Genomic DNA, 17,024 nt, shown 5'->3' with positions numbered 1-17,024 from the left:
TTAACATTCTAAAAGTTCACTTCCTGTAAATGAGGGTTAAAGTTCAAAATGCATTTCCTGCAGCACAGGCAGCTTGAACATGGAATCTAGGCTGTTATAAGTTGAAACAACAGCTTGGGGTTTGTGAAAAAAACATTCTAAAGCAATTTAACTAACACTATGTGAGAAAAGGGACCAAAAAGAAGCAGTTACTTTAAAAAAATGGCTCATGACCACATTTAACACTCGCAGGTTAAACAGAAAGCTATTTTTCTACTTTCAATAAGAACAAGTACTACTTGTTTTAAATACCGACTTAATACTTGTACAAATAAATTACCAACAATCAATAGCATCTCTAATTCTTTGAATAAGAGCCCAAGTAATGAACAAACACCACAGAAGTTAAGTGTACTAAAAGAAAGTGAAGTAATGTATACAGATGATTTTCCTGCAGCCAAAACCACTCAAAGCAACACCCACTGCACATAGATACAGCTTATCACATACAACCACATTCACCAGATAGAATAACCAAAAATAAAAAAAAAACATATTACTTGAAATGATATATGGAAATTATATATAGATTAAGTGGATTAATTAAACATGTCAATATACACCCCCCACATACACACTACTCTCTATGTTAGAAAGTTAGAGCTTTCTCTGATCACTAGCTGCAGCTAATTGTGGCCAGCAGCAATGACTGTTTCACTGGGGATGATTATGCAATCTTTGGTCCAATCCCCACACCCTTTCCCTACTGGGATGCAGTCTACATCAGTTTAACATTGGTCACTATTATATGTGATCTCATGACACTCTCTCTGTGGTTGAGACATGCATTCGCCACTATCAAGACATTTGTCAGACAGAAGTCTAGAATGACCTGCCCTTCTTTATTGCCCCACCCATGTAGATCCAGCCAGTACTCATATCCTGTTCTGTCTGCCCAAATATGAACATTCAGGTCCCCCTTTATCAACACCAATTCATGTTTTCCTGTTTTATCTAGTACAAATTGCAGGTGCTGGCTGAATGCACACTTTTCCTCTCTATCACAACACTGCTCAGAGACATAGCACAGTATTATGAATACTGCGCTATCATAGTTCATAGGTTCATAGTTTAGTACTAGGCTAACTGTCTTTGTGGGCCATTTTTAAGTCTAGCCAATTACCCCAAGTGAGAATCAAACCCTGCACCTTGTGTCTGTAAGGTAAACACCTTAACCATTTTGCCAACCTCCCCTCAAATGTCATGTTACCACCATGCATTTCACTGCCAAGTCTTGAACCCAGGAACCAGGACCCTATCAATCACTAATTCTGATGATATTCTTCTCTATCTTCAGAAGACTCTCTCTTACCACAATTCTTACACTGCTTCTAGTCATCTTCCCTTCTTTCCAATTTCTGCAAGTCTTTCAGGTTTCTAATACCATGACGGGATTGGACCCCATTCCTAAGTCAAAGTTTGATTAAAGTTCATGAAATTAGTATTGTTTCAATCTTCGATGTTAGCCAGAAGTGCTATTTGAAGCACCAGCATTATGCTCAGTAATGACTCCTTCTGTAATTCATATGGAGTTACATGTATTGGTTACATATTTAAGTACGATTGCAATTTTCTTTTTTTTATAATCCCCATTGCTCTTACTGCTTTTGGAACTGTCTGGGTATCCTTCTTCCACAATGTCCTCATTTCTGCTTCCAAATCCTGGTATTTTATGATGTTGTGTCTCTATGTACATAAGACACTATAGTTACTGAATGTAGCAATTTCAGTGATCAATGCTACTTTTGTCTTTTTTTCGTGGACAACTGTATCTGGTTTTCTCATATCTATTTCTTGAACTGTTGGTAATGGGTGATCCCATGTGATATTATCATTTTTCTATAATGCTTCCTGATTCATGTTTCCAGTGTTTTTCAGCTACTTCAGTATTATAATGTTTGCACAATCCCCAATGCAACAGTCTTTCTACATTGTTATGCCTTTCGGTGTACAGTCCTTTTGCCATTAATATTTCATAACCAGAAACAAGATGTGTGACTGTTTGCAATTTTGTTTTACAAAATCTACACTTGCCTGATTCTCCCACATATTCAATGGACTTTATAAAAGATATGTAAATGGCTATAAATATATATATATATATATATATATATATATATATATATATATATATATATATATATATATAAAAGAACTTGTGCAAAAGGGAGTATATAAATATATGGGAACATATGAAGGATCAACAATAAAACATGGAGAAATGTGAATAAAACTTAGGAATATTTTTGAAGAAAAAAATTTATACTGATAACAACATTGACATCTAGGAACAAAGTCCAAGCTATAAACCAATTTGCTCTTCCTTTCCTAACTTACAGTTTTGGAATGATTTCCTGGCACCAAATGGTGTTGGATCGGTTGCACAGGAAAACAAGAAAGATGCTATATACTTATCAAATGATTTATAAAAATCAGTGTATACCATAGGATCATAGGATCATAGGAGATTAGTAGGCTATTGACCCAGAGGTCATTTCAAGCCTAGCCTTTCATCCCAATGTAATGCCATAGAAATGTTAGTTTAATACCAAAGATTACATTTAGTAATGACTGCCCTTGTCCAGGAGAGTTGTGGGTGCTATTCCTGGTAAGATTTTATGGTGACCCAGCCAATCGTCCAGGTTTCTTTTGAACAGTGTCATAGAGGTGTTTTGTTTCACATAAAAAGGTAGCCTATTCCAAAGATGCGGCAGTAGCTGGGAGATAAATCTGTCCCTCCAGCATGTCCTATATAAGTCACAGGCCATACTTAGTTCCCCGGAATGGGTGGCCCTATTCCCATTTGATTTATAGATATGCAGCAAGTTTAATAGGTTTGGGTCTGAGATTGCTCTGTAAGCCAGGCATATGCCTCCTCTAAAAATTGTATATGACACAGAGTCAAGTGAGAGTGTATTTAGTCCATTTGTGCATGGCATGTGCTGGAGTCCCTTGGTCGTCTTTGTTAGAAACCTCTGAGGTATCTCCAGTTGCTGCAGGTGCTTTGTACAGTACATGCTTAGTGGGGCATTATACTCAATTATGGGCTGGATTAGTATCGAGTATACAGGGGCTATAACCTCTATTGCTCTCGAGGTGATGCCTTTGCTAATCAAGTGTGCTATGTAGAAAGCCTTCTTTACTACAGTAGACCCATGGTGGTTGAAGTTAAGGTCATGGTCAACTTGTGAACCCAAGTCCCTTACCACTTTGTGGGTACTTAGGGTATTGTTGTTGATTTGATAATGTGAAGGGACATTGCTTGTGCCAAAGGGAATGATTATGTATTTCTTTTCATTTAGTTTGAGACCGTGACTAAGACACCAGTCTTTGGTCTGCATAAGACCTTCCTGGAGTATGCTGACATAATTTGGGGATTCAATAATTGCACCCTTTTTGCAGTCATCTGTAAACCTGGTCAGCCACAACCCCTTAGTTTTGACCTGAACTTCTGATAAGCATATACCAAACAGTAGGGGGCCCAGCACTGACCCCTGTGCCACCCCACTAGTAACAGGTCTGCTGGTTGATGTGCAGACATCCACTTTGATAGTGTGTGTCTGGTTTGTGATCTAGTTAGCAACTCATCTTACAATGAAGGGGTTTACATGCAGTTTGCTAAGTTTATTAGTAATGCCTGAGTGTGGGATTGTGTGGGAAGACTTTGTCAAGTCAAGATATGCTGTATGCATAGATTTTCCCTCATCAATGGCCCTGATCACAAATAAAATCTACAAGATTTAGTAGGTAGAATATGTCATTGATAAGGCCAAATTGAGTAGGATCCAGGGTTTAGAGGTCACCTATGTCTTTATTTATGAGGTCCATAATGATACGTTCTATGGCCTTACAAATGAGATTGGTCAGGCTTACGGGTCTGTAATTCCCTGAGTCTGTTGCTAGGCCACCTATGTGGAGGGGAATAACAGTTGCTGTTCTCCATCTGGCAGGAACAAAGCCTGTGGTTAGACTATGATTGAAAATGGTACTTAATGGTGATACTAGTTCATGTTTGGAGGCGGTCTGGTTCCACAGAGGCTGTGTTTTTTGCCTTGGATAAGGCTTTGATGACCTGTTCTTCAGGTATGTAGGGTGGAGGGAAGTTTGAGGAAAGGTTTGTGTTAGATTTGGAGGGGATAGGGGCAAAAGATTTTCACCAAACCTATCCACTAGCAGGTTTGCTCTCTTTTTGAGGTCAGTGTGTGTGATACCATTGGTCACTAGTTTGGCACATGCTTGGGTCCTACCTTTTGGGCTATGTACATAACTGTAAAAGGCCTTATGGTTATCCGTGGCTGTACTATCTAAGTTTTTCTCAAAGATGCCCTTAGAGGATTTGACAAGTGATCTTATTTGCCTGTTGATGCTGAGGCGGGTGCTTTTCCATTATTGGGGTTTTACTTTTGTTTTCATGGACAGCAAATGTTTGCATTTATTGTAAAGTTTGTTGATGCTGGATGTCCTCCATGGTGTTTTGTTTTTATCTAGGGCTCTGGCTTTGATTCTTAAAGGTACAGCTGAGTCTATACACATATGCAAGTGATTGTACAGGGCTTTAGTGCAAGCTTTGGTGAAGTTACCACTTTCAGCTGGGGGTGAGGATCAGAATGCATTTATATCTTCACCTAGGAGAATATAACTTGCCTTGGCAAAGTTTTTTAATCTGAATTCATGCGTTGTGAGTTCTGGTGTTAGTGTCAGCTTGAAAGTGACTGATTTATGGCCAGATTTAACTAAAGAGGTTCTAACAGTTGCAGTAGTGTATCCTTTTGACATGTTAGTGAAGACCAGATCTAGTATGTTTGTGCCTCTTGTCAGGGTATGAACAATTTGTTCCAGGGTATTGGAGTTAACAAATTCAAGGAACCTTTGCTCTAGCAGATTTGGGCTAATGTAGTTTTCCCACTTGATGGTGAGATAATTGAAATCCTCCATAACCAGAGTGTTCTGTAATACTAGGATTGTCTCCAGTTTGGTCAGGTTGTCTTTGTGCATGTCATGACTCATAGAGGGGGATCTGTACCTGGCTATGACTTGAATGGGGGTCTTACCCAATTTAATCTGAACTTGGAGTAACACGATGGAGTTGTCCAGTTTAACTAGACAGGAGGTGAATTTATCTGTAATATAGATAGAAACACACCTCCTTTGGTTCCCACACATTCATTTTGCACTCTGAACGTGTGGAAGATATTGTACCCTTGCAAGGCCAGGGTACTCTCTGAGGACTTGAACCAGATTTTCTGTGATTTTTTTTGCAGAAATGGTTGACCAGCTTGCAGGAACATAAATATGTCTGCTTAAATGTGGTATTGACAATAATGCTGAAAAAGGGGTAAGCAGTGCTGTGGAGTTTAATATTAACTCTTTTTCAGTTGCATGTGCTTGCTTAGTTGCTGTTCCTAGGGGTCCATTTGTGTGATGCTTTCTACTGCTTAGACTAGAATTATGTACTGTAGGGAGTCAATTTCAGCGCAGTTTTCTATGTGACCTGTCAGTAATGTCTCTTTGGAGAGATATTTCTCCCCTTTTTAGGCTGGTGAAACCATGGAATTTGCATGTTTAAATCTTGGGGTGTGCAGGCTCACCCCTCCACAAAAACACTGTTCAGAAGTTTTGTTGTGTGTAGGGATTGTTGTTTAGTAGTTTTACTGTTTTATTAGTGGTTCTTTACTGCAGTCACTCTTATTTGCATCCATGATTTTCTCCTCACCCTTTGATGTGCTATAATTTTGTATTTATATATATATATATATATATATATATATATATATATATATATATATATATATATATATATATATATATATATATATATATATATATATATATATATATATATATATATATATATATATATATATATATATATATAGATATATATGGGTCCCCTTCAGATGATCGAACCTTTAAAAAAATCGACTTTCATATGGCCGAGACCATATGATCAACCTTTCAAAAGCTTGACCGATCTGAATGGAGAGCTCCATACAATGCAGAATGAGAAGATTTCCCATTTCCGCAATGTAGTGCGATCTCGGAGTTGGTATATTTAAGTAGTGGGGGGGTGGGGGTGCAGGGGGGATTGCCCTTCTGCTAAACAGAGTCAGTGTTTTTTTTTATTTTGTGTTATGGTGTTTACATGGTCAGTGTTTCAAATGTTCGATCATATGGTCTCGGCCATATGAAAGTCAAACATTTGAGCTGTGGATCATGTAAAGTAGACCTATTGCATATATATATATATATATATATATATATATAAAATAGAAATACATTTTCCTAAACATACATCACAGAAAATATCTTTTTCCATGGAGGTCTTTGTCCCCACACCCTTTAACTTACACATACTAACCCCATGGTCATACAGCTATGATCACGGTGAATTTAACTATAATGATGCCATAGTCAAAAACCCATACCTTGATAATAGTATAATTCACTGAAATTTCACAGCGGCCATTTCTACAGGCAAAACTTTTACTCAACATGCCCTTTCTTGAACCAGTTATTAGTACACATATAGATAGACAAATGCACACACACACACACACACACACACACACACACACACACACGCACACACACACACACACACACACACACACACACACACACACACACACACACACACACACACACCTTTTTAGAGAACTAATTTTATAACTCTGTAGATTAAGTTTTACAATTGTTTCACAGCTTCACAATGGCATTGAAATGGTGGCTAACAAGGATTAATATGAAATTGTCTTGCATACCTAAATCAAAAGATGCTAATTATCTTCCTATTTATGTGACATACAAAGATTTCAGTAAGTGATAAAACGTGTAGAATTTCACCCTGTTTCATATTTTCTTTTGTTTTTTTAGGTTGGTTTTGGTGACTTCATATTTAGCAGTGGGATAATTTCTGGTGAACCATTCAGCTGAGATCTGTAGTACTACATTTTAATGTGATTTAATTCTTCCCTTCCTGTATAACTCACTTTTTATTTTTTTTTTATAAAAACATTTTTGTTCAACATTTTTAACAATCACAATATATCAATACAAACAAATTATTAATGAATATCAAATAAAACTATTTACAATCATGCATATGAAGGGTTTTGTTTAACATTAATACACATATCATTAGTATTTTTCAAGTAAATCACTCACTTTTTTCCATGCAATATGCTGATGCATAATATTCAGTGTTCTCATCTTAATGGTTAACTCTTTTTTGCATACACTTTTAGCAAAATATATAAATTCTTGGAATAATTTGATATTCTTAAAGTTCCAATTTAATGTAATAACTTTCCTTCCAATCGCTAAAATTGAGCATAAAAGAGACACTTGTGTTTTTGGAATAAGTTCTGGAATTGGGGCATTAAACAAAATTAATGAATTTGTTATTATACATTTATCTGACACCAACGCTTGAGAAAAACCTTTAAACTCCTGCCAAAATGGAGATATGATGATACACTCAAGCACCATATGTAACCAATCTGCATCTATATTATCACCACATCTCCAAAAATTGACATCAGATGTTTTATTTATTATTGTGATCTTATGAGGGTTATAAAAGTTCTATGCAAATATTTCCAAGTAAATAATTTCTAATACAATGAAGATGTAGTTTTGCTTATCAGTTTAAGTAGTAATGTTTTATTCATGTCAGAAAACTCTTCATTATTAATTCTTATAGAGTAATCCCAACATTTTATATCTACACAGGAACTATCTATTCTTAATATCCTGTATATTTTTGATAAGTATGACTTATATTGTTACTTAAATTATTATTATTGTTAAATAAAAAATTTAATTATTTTGGGACATTTTTCACAAGTGACTCTAAGGACACTTTTATTTTAGCATTTACAAAATCTTTACAACTTTGCAAACTCAACCAATTAATCTGTCTTAAGTTATATCTGGCTAATAAATATTCTGCTGAATATACTTTATTACTGTTTATGTACTGATGCCAAAATATTAAACTACTTTTTTTAAAATCTAACATATTACCTAAATTTTGAGTTGTTAAACAATCAATAATGAATGCTGTGGGAAATAATATGAAAGCATTTTTTTATTTTATCATTATTATTTAAATATCTCCTAAATATTGATACAATATAATTAATCAATGGTATAGAGAAACATGTATTTTCACTGCTCATACAGTAATCTTTTAAGATTCAATAAAATGTATTAAATACAATTTGCACATGTGGATCAACTGATAATGTATTATTGTATAGTAATATTTTTCCTGTATTCATTTCCATTTAGAATCATGTGAATTATTTAACCATTGAGCAATAATTTGAATACTAGCTGATTTTATATACAAATCAAAATTAGAAAAACTACCACCTTCTTCCCAACTTTTCATATGACATTCTAATGAAATCCTAGGTTTATTAGGGAACCATCAAAAATGAGTTAGTTAACATAGAACATATTTTCTTAAAAACACTTTTGTTTGGGGATAACTTAAAGACAATATAAAACAGAATTTGAGGTAGTATTATCATTTTGATTAACATAAGACTATCTTCCATAGTAAAAAAAGTTTATTCTATCTTGAAGTTAGTTGTATAATCATGTTAATTATATATGTATAATTTACTAAAATTAGTTATTTGCTACTAGAAGTAATAATGACTTCCAACTATTTAAGTTCTTTATTATCCCAATTAAAATTACTATATTTTAATATCCGAATTTAAATCTTTGTTAATTAACAATCTATTGGTTTCCTATGATTAAATTTTAACCTAAGCAATCTCTTCAAAACATGCCATGGCTTTAAATATATGATGTAATAATGAATCAGTATTACAAATAGTTAATAATATATCATGCATAAATAATTATATTTTAGAAGAGTAATTCTCATCCATTGAAAACATTTTTATATTTTTATTAGAGCTAATGTGATTTGCAAAAGGGTTTATACATAGTGCAAATAACAATGGAGAAAGTGGACATCCTTGTTTTGCACTCTTTAATATTCTAAATGATTTGGACAGAAAAATAACTTATTTTGATAAATTCAGACACATTGTTATACAACATTTTAATTAGATTTATTTATAAACTTTACAGAAAAGTTATATTCTTCAAGAATTTTAAACAAGTAATTCCAATTAACAGAATCAAAACCTTTGTCCAAATCTAAACTTATAAATGAAAGTTCATTTTTTATTCACAAAATCTGTTAAAGTATTAAGTCTAATAATATCATAAACTCTCCTGTTTAATATAAACCCTGTTTGATAATTATTAATAATTCCTGCCAAAATAATATTTAACCTCTTTGTCAGTATTGACATAAGCATTTTATAATCTATATTTAGAAGTAAAGTAGGTTGATACAATGAACAAAATTTAGGGTCTTTATCGTGTTTTAGTATAGATGAAACAAGCAAAAATCCATGATGGGGGTACAAAACATATATTTAATATCATTAAATGCTTTCAACAAAATCTTTAATATATTATCTGGTAATAATTAATAAAGTTGTAGAATTATTCCATACAAACCTGGAGCATTATTAATTTTAAGATATTTAACTTGATTTTTAATTTCCTTAAGTGAAAAGGTTTATCAGTGCTGTTTCTTTGTTTTAGTTGCTTATAGTTCATGTTTTCTTTTCGAAATCATACAAGAATATTACTATGTAACACATTACTATTATTATTATCTATTTGCTCACAATGGACTCTAAAACATTCTGATATATCTGCTAAATCAGTAAATGGTTTACTTTTACTTCCAAATTTTTATGATGTCTCCTTGATATGATTTAAATGATTCATTTTCTTCAATTTAATGGCTAATCTGTGTAAACTTTTAGGATTTATTGAATAAGGCTGTGATTTCATTTTCTCTAAGTTTATTGAAATCTTATGATTAAAAATATATACATATTTTTGATTTAAAGTTTTTAATTCTAGATTATTATCTTTATAATTTGATTTAATTTTAATTTTAAAACATCTTAGTTTGCAATTCTTTCAGTTCTCTATCCCATTCTCTTCTTTTACAAGCATGCCAATTTTTAATTTTACCATTTAAATAAGCTTTCAAAGAATCCCAAAAAATGATCTCAGCAACTTCATTATTATTAACTTCTAAAAAGGTCTTAATTTCATTAATAAACCAGTCTCTAAAACCTATAATTTTAATTATATATGCAGGAAGTCTTTTACATAATATTAAATTATTTGGCTTCAATGTGAGATTAAAAGTAATTATGTTGTGGTCTGCCAATGGACAGGGAATAATTAACACATCTTCAGTTTTAGAGTATAAGCTATTAGAAATAAAATCTTGTCTATATTGGTTTGGGTGCAAAATCTAAAAGAGTAATGAGTATAAATTAAGAGATTTTAGATAGTATTAAATCATAAATGTTTCTCAAGTTCATTGTAGTGATGAAGTGATTAAAGTATTTTGAAACTGATGAGCGTTTAAGCTTTCTATCAGCAGTAGTATCATTCTCCAGTAACGAACAGTTAAAAATCTCCTGCTAAAATTACCTCACCTTTCATATAAAAAGATGTTTTTCTTGCCAAAAGACAATATCAACTTTATGAAGTTTCAAGTATTTCAATTGACTACTTTTTTTTTTGCTGGGTTATTTAAGCCATTAATGTTCAATGACATACATTTATAACCTAACATTTATGTTAGATAACACTTTATGTATTAATATGACATTATATGTGAAACAAACAAGAATATTTTTAATATGCCTTGACATGGACAAAAACCTAATGACTAAAGTGATGTAACTAGTACTAAGAACAAAATTACCCCATCATGAAATAACACATTCCAAGTTTGATAATATAATCATACAAATTCCCCTCTAGCCTTACCATAAACTAACTAGACTTAGCTTATTGCTACTACTTCTATATCAATGCTAACATCAATTTGAAATTAGATATTCAAATTCAGTCATAATTAATTAGTTTAAACATACTAAATTTACTTTGATATATGGACCCAGTATAGCTTAACTTGTTCAATACTGCAAAACTATCTTTATTATAGTAGCAATGTTATATCACAATCACAGAATCCAAATGTTTACAAGAAAAAATATTACTATTAAAACCCTCTAATAACATCTTAGTCAATCAATTATGTAATGTTTTGCCTTGTAACATTACATTTTACCAAAAAAAGACCTTGAGCAATATAGCATTCCTATAGCAATGAATTATGTTACCTAACTCACTAGTAAGACACCTTTTAAGTATATTACAATTACTACTATCGTTAAGATAAACTAACTCAGAAATTTTATGACTTGCATAAATGTAGGTGAAATATATCTATATAGTACAATCAGAATCCATGGTACACCCAGCATGGAACAGACAGGCTTATTTACCTTGCCTTACTGCATTTTCTGAACATCTTTCTACATAATCATACTACTTTTATGTTTAGTTTGAACATGATATACTAGCATCAGGGCCTTGATTACCATCAGTATATAATACATAGACTTTGTGACATCACAATACCTTGATATGCAAACCTCCTCTTGTTTAGAAATACTGTTTCAAAGTTTTATTACATTGAAATATATAAATGCCTAGATTTCTGTGACTAAAATTATGGAAAATATAGAATTTGTTAAGACATAAAACCATAACAAAATAACCTCAGCCTGTCACATAAGCATATTACACTAAGGGTGTATTGCATCATACCATTGATGTATCGAGGACTCTGATACCAGCAACAGGAAATAGACAAGAAAGATACACTAAAATACAAATGAATCAGAACCACAGCATGCATAATAAGCATAAATAATAATGTCATACTTTGTTTAATCTAATGTTCAAATAAACATTAAACCTCCATTTTGTAATTAAAGCATATAAGACATAATGGAATGGTATAGGGTTAGTAGTATAATATCTAAATGATTGAAAAGGAGATACATTTCTAACTATTTAAAATAAGAAACATAAACAAAACTTGAATATATAGTCCTGCAACCTTATGCCAGGTATATGACTACATCTGCCTTTTAATATGTCTGCTTCATTTTTTTGTAATTCTTTATATTCACACTTAAGCATTGAATTATTAGAATTGATTAATATTAATAAATGTTGTACCCCACAATCACAAATAGAGGTATAGAGTAACATAATATTGTCTTTTAAATTACTTATTTACATCAGTATAAACTCAGTTTATACAATATATTACTCAGAAGCTCTGTTTTCTTTTGCTATATTCATTAACGTCTATGTATAATTAAAAAGTTTTATTTATTAACTTGCTAGTTTTAATTTCATGTAACTCATTTTAATTAATTTATTTATTTATTTTTATTTATTTTACATTTGTTAACTGGGAAAATCCAGCTGGACCAGGTCCATTTTCAGTGGATGCCCGGGGAGAAAAGCTCCACAATTAAGATATAGTAAGAAGTTAATACAATGAGAAATACACAAAATGGAAGACAGTAGATTACTTACACAAAAGTTAACAGGCAATGCAGGACTGAAATACAGTTAGATTAATATTTACAAAGGTAGTATAGACAGTTTACATTTGTAGTAAGTGTACACTGATCAATGTGACTTATTCTAAGAGTATGTATTTCTATGTGAGTAGAATAGTGTGAATTCTAGACTGAAGTTGTTTGAAGGAGGAGAAGAGAAGGTATAGAGATTGTCAAATGATGCATGGGCAGATCCAAGTTGTCCTAAGATGAGATTTGAGTAATTTTTTGAAGTTTGTGTTTGTTATAGTGGAGGTTATATAAGTGGGGAGATTGTTCCATTTTTTGGCTATGATGTGGGAATATAGGGCTTTACCTGCAGTGTTCTTAGCAGTAGTAACACTGAGAAGAGGTTTATTGGATGAGCAGAGAGGGCGATTGAAAGAGTGGGAGGTTAATAGCTGTTTGAGGGCTGGAGTTTTTTTCTGGGTAGTTTCTGATGTTAAAGGCACAGGTGAGTTGTTTGTAAGTTAGTAAGTTAGGAAATTCAAGCCATTGAATTTCTTTTAGTACTTGGCAGTGATGAGTTCTAAAGGGGGAAGTGTTGGCAAATTTGGCAATTTTGTTACAGCATGACTCTAACTTGTCCAGATCTGCTTTTCTAGTATGGGTTAGGATTGGTGCAGCATAAGTAAGTGTTGATAAGAGGTGAGTTTGAGCTAGGGTGATTCTTGCTTTTGCTGTGAGATAGTTTTTGTGCCTGTAAAGGGTTCCTATTTTTTTATGGACTTTCTGACTGGTTTGTGCTATGTGTAGATCAAATGATAGATTGTCTAGGTCAACTCCTAGGAGTTTTGTGTGGGTAGAAGGAGAGTTGATAGCGAATTTCTAGATGAGATAGAGAAAGTAGAGGGGTAGATTTTGTTTTATTAGGGGTAAACAGGAGAAGTTTGGTTTTATTAGGGTTAAGAATAAGTTGGATGTCAGTGATCCAAGTTTCAATAGCAGATTAATTGAGTGAAGCTTCTGAAAGGATCAGTGTGTATATGTAAAGCAGAGAATCATATCTGAAAAGACATTAACCACAGGAAAGCCAATACAGAACACACAGGTTAAAACACATATTCCAATACATTTTAGAGTAAATATTTACATCATCCTTTACTATAGTTCTAAAAAAATCATATAAGCTTCATTTAAAACTCAGTAATTTTTTTTTCTATCTTTCACCATTAATGCTTTGAATTAAATCTGTTCACCATGTTTAAATTCATTTCTTCTCTGTTTCAGCAATCTTGTGGAAGTATTTCCTGTTTCACAGCAAGTTTAAAGATCAAAGAACTCTTCCTGAAGCTGCAGCAAGTCCAATACATCATTTTGGAGCTTCTGTAAGTGAAAAGCAGCTTGAGACTCATTATACAGCATTAAAATAATTTAAATAAGCTTCAAGCAAGAAAAACAAAATTTGGCTTCACTTTTAAACTTGTAAAACACTTGTGACCACATCAGGCAAGCTGCAGCAGTTCAAAAAGCAGTTTTAAATGGACGTCTATATGAAAATTCAGTTCTAAAGCTGATGAAAAAAAAACTAGTATATATTTTATTTTACATTAAAATCACTTATAGAAGCAATTCTACCAGCCCATACAAGTCATAGCCTACTTTAACAACCATATATTCAGAAGAAGAGAGCAAAAAAGACACAGAACACATCTCATACATCATTATAACATCATTGCATTTCAATTTGCATCGCTTTAAATATGTATTTACTTATTCTTGCTATATATCTTAAATTATATAACATTTAACTAAACTGCAACATTATGAGACATTCTAAGCTGTTATTTGATAAAGAACATTACTATGAACCCCAAATGAACTAGCCCCTTAACTTTACTGTTATTATTAAATAGTAAACCATAGCTATATCAGACTAAATGTGTAACTTTGAATTAAATCAATGTCTATTAGAACAAATAAAACATTTTTACCTCACTTCAGATGATATTCTTAATTAGAAGTTAGTAAGAACAAGATTATATTAAGATCTTACAACTTGTCCCATATATATTCAGTCATTTGTCTCTAGGGTTATTTTATTTATTTATTTATTTTTTACTTTTTCTTTTAAATTCCACCCATTTTTCATGGTTTGTCTCTTTAAGTTTGTCAGTGACTAATCCATATCTTCAGGCTTGTCCAAAAGTTTCTTCTTTTGTACAAAATCCACTGCTTCATTTAATGTATTGAATGTTTTTTTGTCTCTCAGTTAAAAAAAAATCATGTTAGCCAAAAACGGAAGCTGTGGTTGATGTTCACTTTCTTTAAACTTTTTATAAAGGGAACACACTCTTTTCTTTTGCTCATATTCAAAGTGAAATAGTAATTATCAAATCTGGTGGGCTTTTGTCTTATTTTATAGGTTATCTAGCCCAGGCTGTCTTTATCTTGACATGAATTTAACTATAATTGATCTAGGAGAAAGTGGATTATTTTTCAGTGAAGTGTTTAAAAGAGATCTGTGTGCTCTGTCAATGCCACATGAGAGAGCATCAGGTAAGTTTAGAGAATTAGGAAGCCATTTTTTTTAAATAAAGCCATGTTATCTCCTTCTACGTTCTCTGGTATTCCATAGAGTCTCATATTAGTTCTTCTCGACGTACTTTTAAGATTTTCTATTTTTTTCTATAATTACAGAATTTGGCTTGAGAACAAATTCATCCACTATCCCTTCCATGTCATTCACTGCTTTTTCAGCTGCTATTTGCTGTGACTGTTGCTTAATCACCTCATTCACTAACTCCATTTGCTTCTTACACTAACTCCATTTGCTTCTTATTTTCTTTTATATTGTCCATTTTCATCTCCAGTTTATCTATTTTTGATGCAAGATCCTGAATACTAGGCAGTATAGACTGCAGTTCTATCTTTATTATAGTTTCTTGTCTAGTTCCTTTCGAGTGAATCATTTTAACATTGAAGTAAAAAAGTTGTTCTGAAAGGAAAAATGCAATATAAAGATCACAAACTAGATTTTATGTAAAAATCTTATAGATACTTACTTAAATATTAAACTCCAAAATAGCAGAAAATGTACCATAAACCATGAACAATTAAAAAGTATGCTTGATTCATTATCCACTAAGTTGTTAAAATCAGTTCAATAGAGGTGTTTTGCAAAAGTATATCCAAATGCTAAAAGTTCAGTAAAAGTGCATACAGATCCTAAAAGCTCAAAGTCCAGATGCAGATCAATCAAAAATGTACTCAAAGAACAAAATTCAAGGTCCAAGTGCTACGGAACTTAAAATCCAAATGCAAGTGTGAAATACAGTTCACCCAGTGGATTTCAGCAGGCAAATAGTTGCATTACATAACTCACTTTATATACCATTTCAAAGTCACATGATTGAACAATCACATGTTTAAAACAGTCACATGTTTAGAAAAAGTTATGTGATTAAAAAAAATCATATGATTAAAAAAAAGTAATGTTCAAAACAGTCCAGTTAAACATGTTAAAATAAAAATGGAAATAAATTGTGAAGCAATAAAACAATGAATGGAATTATGTATTTGTATAAAACAAGTATGATACAATTTATAAATTGTTTTATAAAAAAAATCAACAAATGGTTAAATATCAACAAACTTGATTATATAGCTGTTTAAGATGTAGTTTAATGATTACCATCACATTAAGTCCTGGCAATAGGTATGCCTTAAATGTGGTGGTGGTGCTGCGGTAGCATTGTCGCCTCACAGTAAGACATTGTCCTGTTCGATTCTCAGCTAGAGCGCCTTCTGTGTGGAGACATGCGTGAATGGGCGTACCTTCATTGAAGGTTGTGCGTCAGAGCTAGCAACTTGGCACGTGAAAATGTACTGCCAATCATTAGCGGACTGGAATTCCGCTGTGGCGACCCCTAACTGGGAAAAGCCAAAAGACACAACAACAACAACAAATAGGTATGCCTTAAATCTAAAAAATACATTTCAGTTCTTCACACTCAGTTAACAACTTAATGTCTCCTCCTCTTAATTGTCATGACATAATTTTTAGTATGGTAAACTTAAAGGTATGTCTTGCATCTGTTTCTGCAATGTGTTTATAAAGTGTATTCATCAAAACTTTTCTATTAATATCAGATATATGCTGACAAGTCCTCTCCTTAAATTTTCTATTTCTTTTACCAATGTAATATGCATTACATGCACAGCAAGAGGCATAATAGACTATGTTTCTTATATTACTACTATCACATGCTCTAAGGGTAAAATCTTGGCCATGTATGGGATGTGTAATCTGTTTATCAGTTAGTATGTATTTACAGTTTACACTGCATGCAGTTATTACATTTATATGTTCTGTGTGTACTACTAGTAAAATTTAAATAGTGTTAAGTTGTTCCCTATAACACATCATATTTGTCAAATTAGACACTCTCCTATAACTAAATCTAGGTGAGGCACTAAGAATATCATATAACTCTGGAA

This window comes from Protopterus annectens, chromosome 4.part0 (assembly GCF_019279795.1).
Source record: "Protopterus annectens isolate FY-2018-M chromosome 4.part0, PAN1.0, whole genome shotgun sequence".
NCBI classification, from domain to species: domain Eukaryota; kingdom Metazoa; phylum Chordata; order Ceratodontiformes; family Protopteridae; genus Protopterus; species Protopterus annectens.
This window is presented reverse-complemented; position numbering follows the sequence as displayed.